The sequence below is a fragment of the Rhinoderma darwinii genome, chromosome 1 (assembly GCF_050947455.1).
Source record: "Rhinoderma darwinii isolate aRhiDar2 chromosome 1, aRhiDar2.hap1, whole genome shotgun sequence".
In the NCBI taxonomy this organism is placed as follows: domain Eukaryota; kingdom Metazoa; phylum Chordata; class Amphibia; order Anura; family Rhinodermatidae; genus Rhinoderma; species Rhinoderma darwinii.
The window spans coordinates 352,580,694-352,593,106 of NC_134687.1; the positions used below are offsets into that span (position 1 = coordinate 352,580,694).

The 12,413-nt window shown below is 39.4% G+C and overlaps 1 protein-coding gene across 10 annotated transcripts in view; it reads right to left on the reverse strand.

Annotated features, from left to right (window-relative positions):
• Window positions 1-8,774, reverse strand: part of LINGO2 (leucine rich repeat and Ig domain containing 2) — a 1,254,957-nt gene extending 1,246,183 nt beyond the window's left edge. For 6 of the 10 annotated variants that reach the window (XM_075826599.1, XM_075826560.1, XM_075826569.1 and 3 more), the window contains exon 1: window positions 7,980-8,767. The gene's annotated coding sequence lies outside the window, so the exon portion shown is untranslated. Of the gene's footprint in view, window positions 1-7,790; window positions 7,870-7,979 lie in introns of those variants that run through there. The other 4 variants (XR_012847678.1, XR_012847677.1, XM_075826613.1 and 1 more) reach the window with 2 other exon arrangements.
• Between the last annotated feature and the right edge of the window lie 3,639 nt (window positions 8,775-12,413).

Genomic DNA, 12,413 nt, shown 5'->3' on the forward strand with positions numbered 1-12,413 from the left:
AATGGCCACCGAGATCACCAGATCTGACCCTATTAGACTTTTTTTTTTACTGGGGGTATTTAAATAGTAAAGGCTATGAGACTAGGATCGCAAACTTAGACGAGCTGCGGGAAAGAATAGTGAACATTTCGAATTCAATCACACCAGATGTTATAAATAATGTTATTGACAGGTTTTACGTTCGCTTAGGACACTGTCAAGTTGTTGAAGGACATCAGTTTGAACATTTGATTTAATACAGTAATTGTTATGTTTGTACTAATACACATAATACATATACCCGGTCTTGATTTGGTTGGCCGGACAACACACACACAGCGCAGAGAGGGTTTGGAGTCCTTAAATACAGGGGGAATGCGACCTCTGCACGGTAAATTTTGGGTAATGCTGATACCGGCAGTAGCCGATAATGAAGATGATAAATGTAACTTTAAATATCTCAGCGAAAAATGTGTGTGTATATATGTGTGTGTGTGTGTGTGTATATATGTATGTGTATGTATATGTGTGTGTGTGTGTGTGTGTGCGTGTGTGTGTGTATGTGTGTGTGTATTGTGAGACTGAGTGCTGTGTGTGTGTTATGCAGGGGCATAGCTGGGAGGAGACTGTAGGGGCTTTCAGAGAGTAGGCTGCCTGCAAACAGTGGGGATATGCAGTTAGTTCAAAACAGCTTATTTTCAGTGCACCCCTAAGGCCCTATTCACACCGCAGTTTTTACCGGCTATGTGACTGACGTTTTTTTAATGGCCGTCACACGGCTGCATTAAAATCTGTTAACCCCAATGAAGCTATTTACATGGCCTGAAGTCCCCGAACAGAGCATCAGCTAGCGCTCTGCCCAGGAACTCCAACACTGCTCCTGACGTCCCTGTTGATATATGGACAGTGACGTCAGGAGTTTTCCTAGGGCCGGAATCCTGGGGCAGAGCCTTTATTAAAGCACTGCCTGGGGACTCCGACTCTGTTGAAGCCCCTGACATCACGGTCCATATATGGACCGTGACGTGAGGAGCTTTCCCTGGACAGCAGTCCCTGGGCAGAGCCTGTACTAGCACTCTGCTCGGGGATTCCAGCACTGCTCCTGATGTCACTATCCATAAATGGGCAGTGACATCAGAAGTTTCCCATCGTTTCAGCACTGGACCCAGGAAAGGGAAGTATAATAATTGTTTTGCTTTTTTATGTGTTACTGATTATTTATTTTTTTTGTGTTTTTTGACAGGTTCGGTTGTTGGGCTATTTGAGATTCGAGGACTACTTCGATGACAGCATATTTTTTATTTTCAATGAAATGGTTAACGAGGGTTGTGGGGGTGTTTTTTATAGTAATACAATATTTTTTCTATGTCTCTGTGGTATTTTTAACTATATTATTACTTCCTTAATAATAGCCGCTGTCTGGTTGACAGCGTTCATTACTATGGAGGGGCTGAGTGTTAGCTGGAAAAAAGGCTAAAACTAATCCCCATTATTACCCCGGTACCCACTGCACCAGGGGTGCCGGGAAGAGCCGGGTACAATCCAGTACCCGACCATCTGTAGTGATGGCTACAGGCTGGTATTCTTAGGCTGGGAAAGGCCAGAAACCGTGGCCCTTCCACCCTCGTAATGCTAGCCTGCTGCTGCTTTATTGTATCTGGCTGGTTATGAAAAATGGGGGGGACCCCACATCTTTTTTGTTAAAAAAATAAATTATTCCTAAAAAACGACGTGGGTCCCCCCCATTTTTCATAACCAGCGAGATACAACATGGCAGCAGAAGGCTAGCATTACCAGTGCGGGGACGGCCACAGTTTTGGGCCTTCCCAGCCTAATGATACCAGCCTACGGCCGCCCCAGTGTTCGACCATCACTACAGGTGGTCGGGTACTGGATCGTACCTGGCTCTTCCCGGTAGCCCATGTGGCGGTGGGTACCAAGGTAATAATGGGGGTTAATGTTAGCCTCTGCACCGGCTAACACTAAACCCGCCTTAGTAATGGATACTGTCAATCAAACAGTGGCCATCACTAAGGCGATAGTAATAAAGTTAAAACACTTAAAACATTTCAGAACTTGCCTGATTCCCAGCTGACTATTTAATCCAATTGATGGAGGTGCCCCTTTACCCAAGGAAATGTTGGAACTTGAAAACGTTGATATTAAAGGGGTTGTCCACTACATGACAACTGATCCACCAGATAGGTCATCAGTACATGATCTGTGGGGGTCCGACACCTGGACCCCGCACGGTTAATATTCTCTGGCTGCCTCCAAGCACCGGAAGTACATGCCGGAAGCAGTTGGCACCGGCCACTAAATAGCAGTCATGCTGCAGTACTGCAGCTCTGATCCTATTCAAGTGAATAGGAGCAGAGCTGCAGTTCGGCAGCACAGCCGCTATGCTATGTACGAAGCCAACTGCTTCCGGCTCCATACATCGTATAATGGACCATAGGTCCAGGTGTCAGACCCGCACCGATTATATATTGATGACCTATAGTTCAGTAGTGGACAACCCCTTTACAACATTCCAACTGTTACAGACTACTAGAGTTTGGCAGCTGATAGTCCCATAGAAATAAATAGGATCCATTGACTGATCCATCATGAGCAGTTGTATTCACAACTACAAAAAAAACAGTAGTGTAGACGACGTGGATAGAATTTTTAATACAAAATCTATCATTTACAAGTATTGCATTACATAAGTATAAAATAATCCTTCTGATAAGTAATTCACAGGGCGCATGGATGGCAAGAATGATTACTAGTCTACAAATGTATGCATGCTGGATTTTATACAATTCTCAGAAAGCATTAATAGAGTCATAAGTGCTTGAGTAAAATTGGTAGCACAGAGCGTGAGAAATCTACTGGCCCTTGTTTGGAGGATAAGGGGGCCATCAAGTGTGTCTTTCTAATGACGGATTCCTTTTAATTATTAGAGAAACTTTGTTTGAATACGTTGTTAAATACCTCAATCTGCATTCTGTGCAGATATTATTATTTTTTTACTCATGTAAAATATTAGCCGTAACCTTTACAACACTATTGCAAAAAAATAATGATGTCCCAAGGAACAAGACCTGCTTGCAGAAATAAATGCTAAGCAGAAAAGTAGAGTAAACTTTTTGACAGGGAAAGGATTACAGAGTAAGGTGTCTGGGCACATGGGTCTATATTCTGGATGTAACACTTTTACCCCCTGCAGTTCTCTTGAGCTGAACCTAAAGTACCATTGATCAGGATGTTACATCCGTAATATGGACAGTAAGTAACAAGTAAAATACGCCCATCTGAATAATGGGACAATAAGGTTTTCCCATAGAAAAACATTATCCTTCTCCCATCTCTGATCATAAAACGAAAATGCAAACATAGGTTTGTAGTACCCTTACACACAGTAATGCCCTTATATACAAGATAGTATTTTACACTGTGCTTAGAACTTAACAGTCATTTTCTATTAAATAACTAGAATTCGGAAAATAATATCATAATCTGTAAATAAATGAGTTTAGTGACAAAGCATTTTTTCATGTATAATGCTTTTATTATTATTTTATGCCTCTGTATGATTGTGAACAATGTTCCAGTTAAAGATGCCACTAAGAACATTCACAATGATATAGTAAATAATATATGAGCTTCCAATCTTTTCAGCTGAAACTTAGTAGTAACAACTGCCATGTTTTCATATAAATCATATTTTACCACTGAATTATTAGCATTTTTACATTAGAATAAATGTTAAAATAAGCCTATTTTTATTTTCCTAGGAAAACACATAGGAGAAAAGGTAAAGTGGAACTACACTTAGAAGAAAAAATGGCCATTACACTAAGCCCCTGCGTCTAATATATTGGGCAGTACCTACGAGATCCTAGTGATGGACATATGCGTCACAGGGTGCTAAGCAGAACTCCCCTGTGATGGATATGGCTGTTACTGGTTGTTAAGGAGTTAATGTAGACCTACAGTTTGTGTGCAGCCAACACTCTACTGGGAATAGGATCCAGGCACTCCCTGTTCTCAGTATTTGTGGGGGTCCTAGCAGTTGAACCCTCATCGGTCAGACATGTATGACATTTCAAATACATTTTTGATATTACTCTTGTAGAAGTTTATGCATATGCCAACTATAAACAAAGCTTAATCTTTTAAAAAATAGGTAAAAACAATTTCATTTTGCTTTAGTTTAACAACTAAACCCTTTGTTAGTTGACCAGTAAATGGTAAAAGAAACCATGGTAGAAACCACAGGTAAATTTAGCAACAGAAGAAATAGATTGAGTTTAGTGCTTCTTACATGAGGGATGCCGACAGTTGTTTTTGTTTTTCGATTTTTGAAATTGTGACAGTGTGTGGCTGCATCTTGAATAATACCATGAGAATAAATGAGTTGGAATGGCACGTGTTATATTAATACTTTCTGCATTGCTATTGTTACTATTGACACACATTTTCTCTGTCTTTTCAATTGCTATATTTCTATAGGGGAAATATAAGTGTCTGAAGAATGGGTAGGGACGTGCAAGTGCATGCAGCAGACAAATGAAAACAGCGCAGAGTTATCTCTCGCTCTGTCTCAAAGGGTCCATTTATTTATTGTGAACGTTATTATATTTTTCTTTTATTTACAACATGGACATTCATGGCAATATGTGGGCAAGTAAACTGTATTTGACCTTAAATCTGAACAGCAAAATGACATTCCTCTGGCTGTGTGTAATAGTTGTTATTTATGTACTATGTGTAAAAATAATGATATCGAACATATTTCTTACATTAAAGCCTTATACATTTAGTATCATACAAAAGGGTTTCTTTTTGCAATGCTGTATGCAGTTTGCTGAAGGCAGAGATTATTCTGACTTCTGTATCAATTTATGGAAACAACTAACAAGGCTGTGTATTCCAAATGTAGCATACAGAAAGAATACAAGTTATGAATTAAACTATAAGATACTAGGGTTGTAGAAAACAAATTTAAAGGGTATGTGTGTGTTTGTACATACACAAAGTATCATAGCCATGGTACCTAGAAACCTTGAAGAAACCTGCCCAGGCTTCAGCTCCACAGACTCCCAATGCTACCAGTCATATATCTTTACTAAATTAGACATCAGAACTAAATAGCAATAATTATTTAATATGCAATATGACTATATATTACAAATGTAATAAAAATAGAAATATTATTGATTTCTAGATTTAAAAAATAATCGCCTATAATAAACAGTCACGATATTCTAACCTATGGCTGTGTGAAATGTAACATGTAGTTAGGTCTTTTGCAGCTTCTATACTTCGTATCTGCAAGCAGATCAAGCCTCAGTGTAATGCAAATTTTATACCAAGAGTTCTGTATGATACACTTACATAATTGGCTAAATTATTACAGCTGAGCTCCTGTGCTTATATACACTGGGTGACTCTGCCGCTTCCCACAGATATATACAGTTACGATTATTATTACACTCACAATTTCTTATTATGTAACAGCATCAACTGTAATATTATCAACAGCAAGCGTTATTTTAAACATTGCTGCCATAAATTCATAACCAATTGCACTAATTAAAGCAAAGAATACACCATAAAAAACACAATAGTAATGTCAAATACTATCAGTCTGTGATATAGTTGGTATTTTTATTATTATTTTTAATAAAATTATTATATTCTAAGGCGTTTGTCATTATCAATGCATATATAGAACAGGAAATGTATAGAATATTAGGTAATAATGCTGTATAGTATTGTGCATCTGCTGGATTTTCATTCAAAAGTTTTTCTCACTCTCCCTCAGCTGGTGGAACATGGAACAGCAACTCTTCAAAGCTGAACCAAAAGCTAAAGAAATGTGCCTCATCTTCCCCTGAGACACTCCAGATGCTGAACAAGAGGATATGGAAATGGAGAACCTCCAGCAAAATATGAATAATAAATTAACTACTCACAATCTGATACACAAGTTGCACTATTGATTATTTCATTTATTTCAGCTATTAGAACACTATCCTTGTTCTCTCAATTTTAGTAAATATATTGCATACACACTACACATTGTATATACATTTGCAGTATTCTTCAATTTAAAAGATTAATATTTAGGTGACATACTACCAATATAGTTGCATAAGGTTCCTAAATGACTGAGGATGAATTGCCCCCTTTATATTTATCTTGCTTTCAGGGAATATCATAATATTATATGCTAACATTGATATTGGTTGATTTCATTCATATTTGCATTCAGTATTAACAGTATATTTGAACTAGTTGCTACTAGAAAATAGAATATGCCTCACCATATAGATGTAAAATATACTGAAAATGGGATGGGGGAGTCACAAACTCATATGATACTGTAACCATACAAAACCTACTAGCAAACCCTGAGCCCTGATATAAGTCAGGCTTTATACCTGATATACATAAAAAAATCTATATAGCCATATAATATTTGCTATACTGGTTGGACTGCCAATTCCTTGATTGCAAACTATGACGTGCAGAGCAGTGATCCCTCCCAACCTTTGCTAGTATGGGGCTAAATGCTACTGAAATGTGAAGCAAAGCTCTCGCTCATAAAATCCTCATGTATAGTATCTTTAACAGTATGGTAATATAATCCTCCATAAGCAATAGTTTCTCAAATTAAGTAAATCATTGATCATCAACCAAATTGATATACATTAGATACAAGACATTTAATGAGCATGGATATGGAGAAATGGAAGATATTATTCTGGACTGCAATGCTATCTGTGGAGCATGTACAATTATTAATACGCAGGCTGCAATTGTAGTTATATTGTTTTGTTGGGGCATAGTGTTAATAAGTCACCTCTATACTATATGTATATACATTTCTAACTTATACAAAGAAGGAAATTTCATTATGTAATAGTTTCATTGCCCTATCTGTACTAAATGCAGAGACTGGAGACAGCAAGTATACATAATTCATATGTATCCATTGTATCCAACCTGTGTTTTGTATTTGTATGTGAGCTAAGAAAGTAAGAAAACAATGACATGTCTGGAACTGAGTTCCAGGTGATAAATGTTTTTAATATAGCTGAGAGATAGATTTCATAACACCATTTTTTTAAACAATGAACATCACCAATGCCCTGGGGAAGAACAGCAGACAGCCAGTGGCTGTCAAGTCTATATCCCAAGTATCATATGAAGCATTTATGCTACTAGTATGTTGTAATATAATGGACAAATGCCAGTCTTTGATAAGGTCTGGCCAAATAATAGCACTCTATAATTTACAATCTCTTACTGTCAAGTCTGGAAAATGCATCTCTCACAGACATCCATAAGTGCCTTAAAAGCTACTTGCATATACAGTGACTATTTCTTATACACTACATCCTTATTATTACTTATACACAATATAATATTATATTATAAGAAAAAAGTGGGATCCCCGGCTTCTAAATAACTTGTATTAAGCTACACAACATTTCTTCCCTTTATCTGCCTCTATATCTTCCTTTCAGCAAAAGTCACAACACTTACATGACATTGTTATCCATTTATCTACCTCCAACCTGAGCACAGCAAACCTTTCACATGTCACTGTTATCTAGGGTGTGCATATGAGTGCAGGTGCTGCTTTTCCTTCTTTCCTGGTGTATATTTAATAAGCAAAGGGACTGGAGACCTTTAAACCACACAAGCTATTACGTGTACAGCACATCCTTCTCTCATGTATGTATTTCTATTGAGATCGTTACATGTAGCTTCATTTTGGCAGCGTTGAAATCGACAGATCTTCTAGTATTTACCGTCAGCAGGGTATAGTCAGACTTGTGTGCTTCTTCCATCACATCCCTTTCTTCCATTCATTGATCAAGCCTCAGTAATCTGATTTGATTCCTTGTTATGTATCACTGCCCCGCTATACAACCTCATTTCCCTAAATCCGTGCTTGCAATATAGAATAAAAATGAGACAGAGGAGGGATTGGTACCTACCTTGTGCTCGTGTCAATTATCCTGATGTGGTACCGGCCAAGCCTACACAAAGTCTGGAATGTGACATCCAACAACAAAAAAAGGTAGTAGCTCTTCCAATTGTGTCCCCCAGCACCCTGCTAGTAGTAATCCATTTAGTAGCAAAGTGTTAAAGGCAGGCAGCAAAATCTGATCACGTTTATTCTTCCTTCAAACTTGTTTTTTTCCACCCTCTCTTCTTCACACCATATAATAATCCCCTTCAGGAGATAAAAAGCATGAAACCCTCCACAATCACATCCAGCTGCTTGTTTTGTGAAATGTTGGAAGCCTCGTCCACCACAAAGCAGTGATCTCCAGGTGCCTGGGAGATGGTTACAGACAAACTTGAGACAGAGGGTCTCACCTCAGCCAACAACACTCCACTTCACTCCATAGGCTTCAAAAACAAACTTTAAGAAAGAGGATCATGCACATATGCAAACAAGAACAGAAATCTCCGCTTTTTATTAAAGGATCAGGCTTAAAAAGACACTTAAAGGAAATCCAATGCACTGTGATCCACAGCTGCTCTGTATCCCACGCCTTTCTTCAGTCTCTTGCACTTAAAAGTATGTTCCTGGTAACAGTGAGTTAATCCATCCAGGCTGTGAGGTGCCGCTCCTGCCTTTTAGCCTCATTCTAGCTCACAAGGAGCTGTCCAGCAGTCAGGTGCTGAAGATGAAGGCTTCACACACTTCCATTCAACTGTAATACAGCGCAGAACTGGAGGTAACATGCAAGCTGCTGGCTGCACTGAGTGAGACGCCACACCCCCATCACCTGACCTATATTGCAGCAGCAGCAGCTTCTCAAGAGCATATTAACTCCTTACTAAGGCTGTCCTATTATTATCAGCAATCAGCTCATCACACTGATAAAAGGGGGTTCTTAGAAGGTCACATGTGGAGACCATGCCGAGCAAGAAAGGAAACTTTCCTGATTGGATCATGAATGAAACAAGTTACATAGGGAGAGGTTTGATGAGTAGAATTAACCTAGATATTAAGATCATTAAAAGGTATTATTACATTGTAGTGTTGCTTGCAACTGCAAACAGAAAAGAATAATCATGCAGAATCTAGTTGGCACATACATGATGGCAGACACAGAATGTTTATGACTGTGTAAAGGATGCTGGACAGACCTTATTTCCTTCATAATATAGATTTCTTTCAACATGTGAGAAAGGATATTGTATTAGAAAAATGGAGGAAAATAGAACATTAAAGTTACCCTTATTCTCTCATCCCCTCGTCCAAGTGGTAGCTGACACCTATGGGGGGCACTGTGGCTTACAAGTATGAGGAGCATTGTCGCTGAGAATTATTAAATCACTGTGGGCTAACAACTATAGAGGCACTGTAATTGACAACTTTTGTGACAACAATTTGGCCGACAGTGGGGGGGGGGCGGCACGTTTGTTCAAACCATGACTGCTGTGTGAAACTATGGGTGATACTATGACAATGATGGAAGCATTGTGGCTGAGTACAGTAGGGTGATACTGTGGCTGTCAGATATTGGTGGTCATTTTGGCTGACAGCTGTAATATGGAACCACTGAGGTTGACAATAAACGAGGGGAGCAGACTGGTTGCCAAATATGAGGCATGGGGGCACTATGGCTAACACTTAATGGGTGGCACTGTAGCTAACAACTATGGGGAAAATCTTTAGTTGACAGCTACGGTGGGCATTGTAGTTGACACCATTTGTTACTATTTTTTGTGCAAACAATGTGGCTCAAAACGATAGTATTGCAGTGGCTGACTACAATAGAATTATGGTGTTTGACAACCATAGGTACACTGGCTGACACCTAATGGAGGGACACTAAATGACACCTATGGGAATCCTTTGGCTACCAGCTGTGGGGATATCAGGTGCTCAGTATCGCCGTTGTGGCTGAAATAATCCAGACGGACAAAGAAAATAGTTTAACAGTTAAAATAGCGTGTTTATTTGAAGGAGACACGGGGGGGGTGGGGAGGGGCTCAGTACACATACAACTTGCTGTGATAACGTCTATAGGTTCATGATAAATACTTTGCTTTCTCTACATTGGACCCAGCATACCCCGTCTGTAAATATGGCTGACTCAATCCTCCAACTCCTTTTTCCTACCAACTGTCATGCAAAAACAGCCACGTCACCTGCGCACAGAACAGTCCAAAAGGGGAAAATTCTATGAGGGGAGCTAGAGGGAAATAATGGGAGAGTCCAGGAGAGGAAATAGAGAGGAATAAAGGGACAATACAAGGGCAGATCACAGGGCTTCATTTAAGAATAACTGTCTAAAGGGTGGGAAGGACTGACATGATCTGACACTTGGTGCCAGAACACCACTCCCATTCCGCCACACCAGCTATAGGTGAACGGTGACTAACTTGTGGTGACATTTCGGTCATCACACATGGGGGCACTGTGGCTGACAGCTATAGAAAGGACACTTTAGCAACAGCTATGGAGAGCACTGTGACTGACTTTACATGTACAACTATGTTATAACAGTAGCTGACAACGATAGAATTTCTGTACTTTACAGTTATAAGGAAACTGTAGCGTACACCACTTAGGACCATCACTCATTGGAGCTCTCTGGCTGAAAAATATGTAATCACTGTGGCTGACAAATATGGAATTACTATGGGGCTGAAACTCTTTGTAATAGACCATAAACCCTTTACTAAATTCTTATGAAAAGGTTCAAACCCTTTCCAGGCAATTATATTATGTAAGCCTCCACGGTACCTTCTGCAGTTTAAAATATTTTCCATCTCATACTCTTCCAAACGATCAATTATTACTGATCTAAGAGCCTTAGATTGACTGGCCAGGTCCGAACGTGGGATGAAAAGTTTCAGCAGTGACATATGGAGTACAGGGTGAATGGATAATGACAAAGTAAACTGAAGCTTGAGGGTGACCCGATTAACTTGTCTGATGATATTGTAAGGTTTAATTTATCTTGGTGTTAATTTTCTGAGCAGAGCAGAAAAATGGTGGTTGATTGTGGATAGTCATACCGTAATTTACTAAAAATTTAGGTGAATCTTGTCTTCTATGGTTTGCGTGAATCGTATGACACTTCTGAGCTTGTTTGTGGAACTGTTGGAGAAAGGTAAGGTTATCCTAAAAAAAAATTTATTTAGAATGGCAGCTGTTACAAAAAATTGTTTGTGGTAGGCTAATGATTATCGAGAGGTAGACGCAATAGTTTGCGAAGAAAGAAGTCTAATTAATAGATGAATGAAAATAGTTGTTGTAAGTAAATTCTTCCAAAGGAAAAATAGACAGCCATTTATCTGTAGAAGCGAAAGCAAAAACATAGGAGGTACTGCTCTAAGGTGTAAATTGTATACCCACGATCCTAGGTGATCTCCTCAGGTGCACTATGCAGCTTAAAAATTTATTTGAAGAAGGTTTTAGCAGTTTTGGCAGCGGATGGAAGGCTCTATAATAGAAGGAAGTGAGTCATCGTTGTGAATTAATCAACTGAGTAATCTTGGGTTGGTAGGTCTGTAATGCAGTCTACAGACATTGAGCGCCAAGGCTTAGAAGGAACTGGGAGAGACTGGATTAGCTGTGTAGGTCTTTTATGAGAGGCGTTGTTCCGGACACACACTGGACAGTACCTAATAAAAGATCTACTGTCGAGAATAAGCAAGGCCATAAGAGGCTTCTACACACTAAAAGTGTTTTTTTCTGATTAGTCTATGGCCAGTAAGAGGAGAATTATGCATATGGCATAGAAGGCCACTCTTGGACTGACAGTGATGTTTATTACGTATTCCAGAGGCAGACTGTGAGGAATAATCCTTAAGAAGGATTATCAGGTCAGGAAAGGTAGCAAGGAAGCTCTTCTGTAAACTAGAGACGATCGTTTTATAAAAGATCAGATCCAAATAATGTTAATAGGATAAGGCATGAGCCTTACCATTTTTCGTTCCTGGGCCATAAGGTATATGGAATGAAAATCTGGAAAAGTAGAGAGCCCATCGTGCTTGACATGGTCTTAATATTTTGACAATTCTAAAATATTCCAGATTTTTATGGTCGGTGAAAATTATATATGGGTGAGCAGCCCCTTCCAACAGGTGTCGCCATTCCTTTTGCCAATTTCGTAGTCAACAGTTCCCTATCTGGAACATTATTTTTTATTTTGGCTGAAAGCAACTTCTTTAAAAAGAGAGTGATTGTAACATCCGTGGTCGCTGACCACGTACTCCTTCCATACGGTTGACGCCCTTCTCTCAAGAGATGTCTGCACATGCGGCCATCGTGTTCCACAGTGACCACCAGGGTGTGCTCGCGAGCTCAGTCCAGCCTTAAGGAGCCAGTTGTGAGATTGAGCTGATTGCTCCCAGAGAACTCTGGACTATAAGAAGAGCGCTGCCTCTCCCAGTGTTGCCTG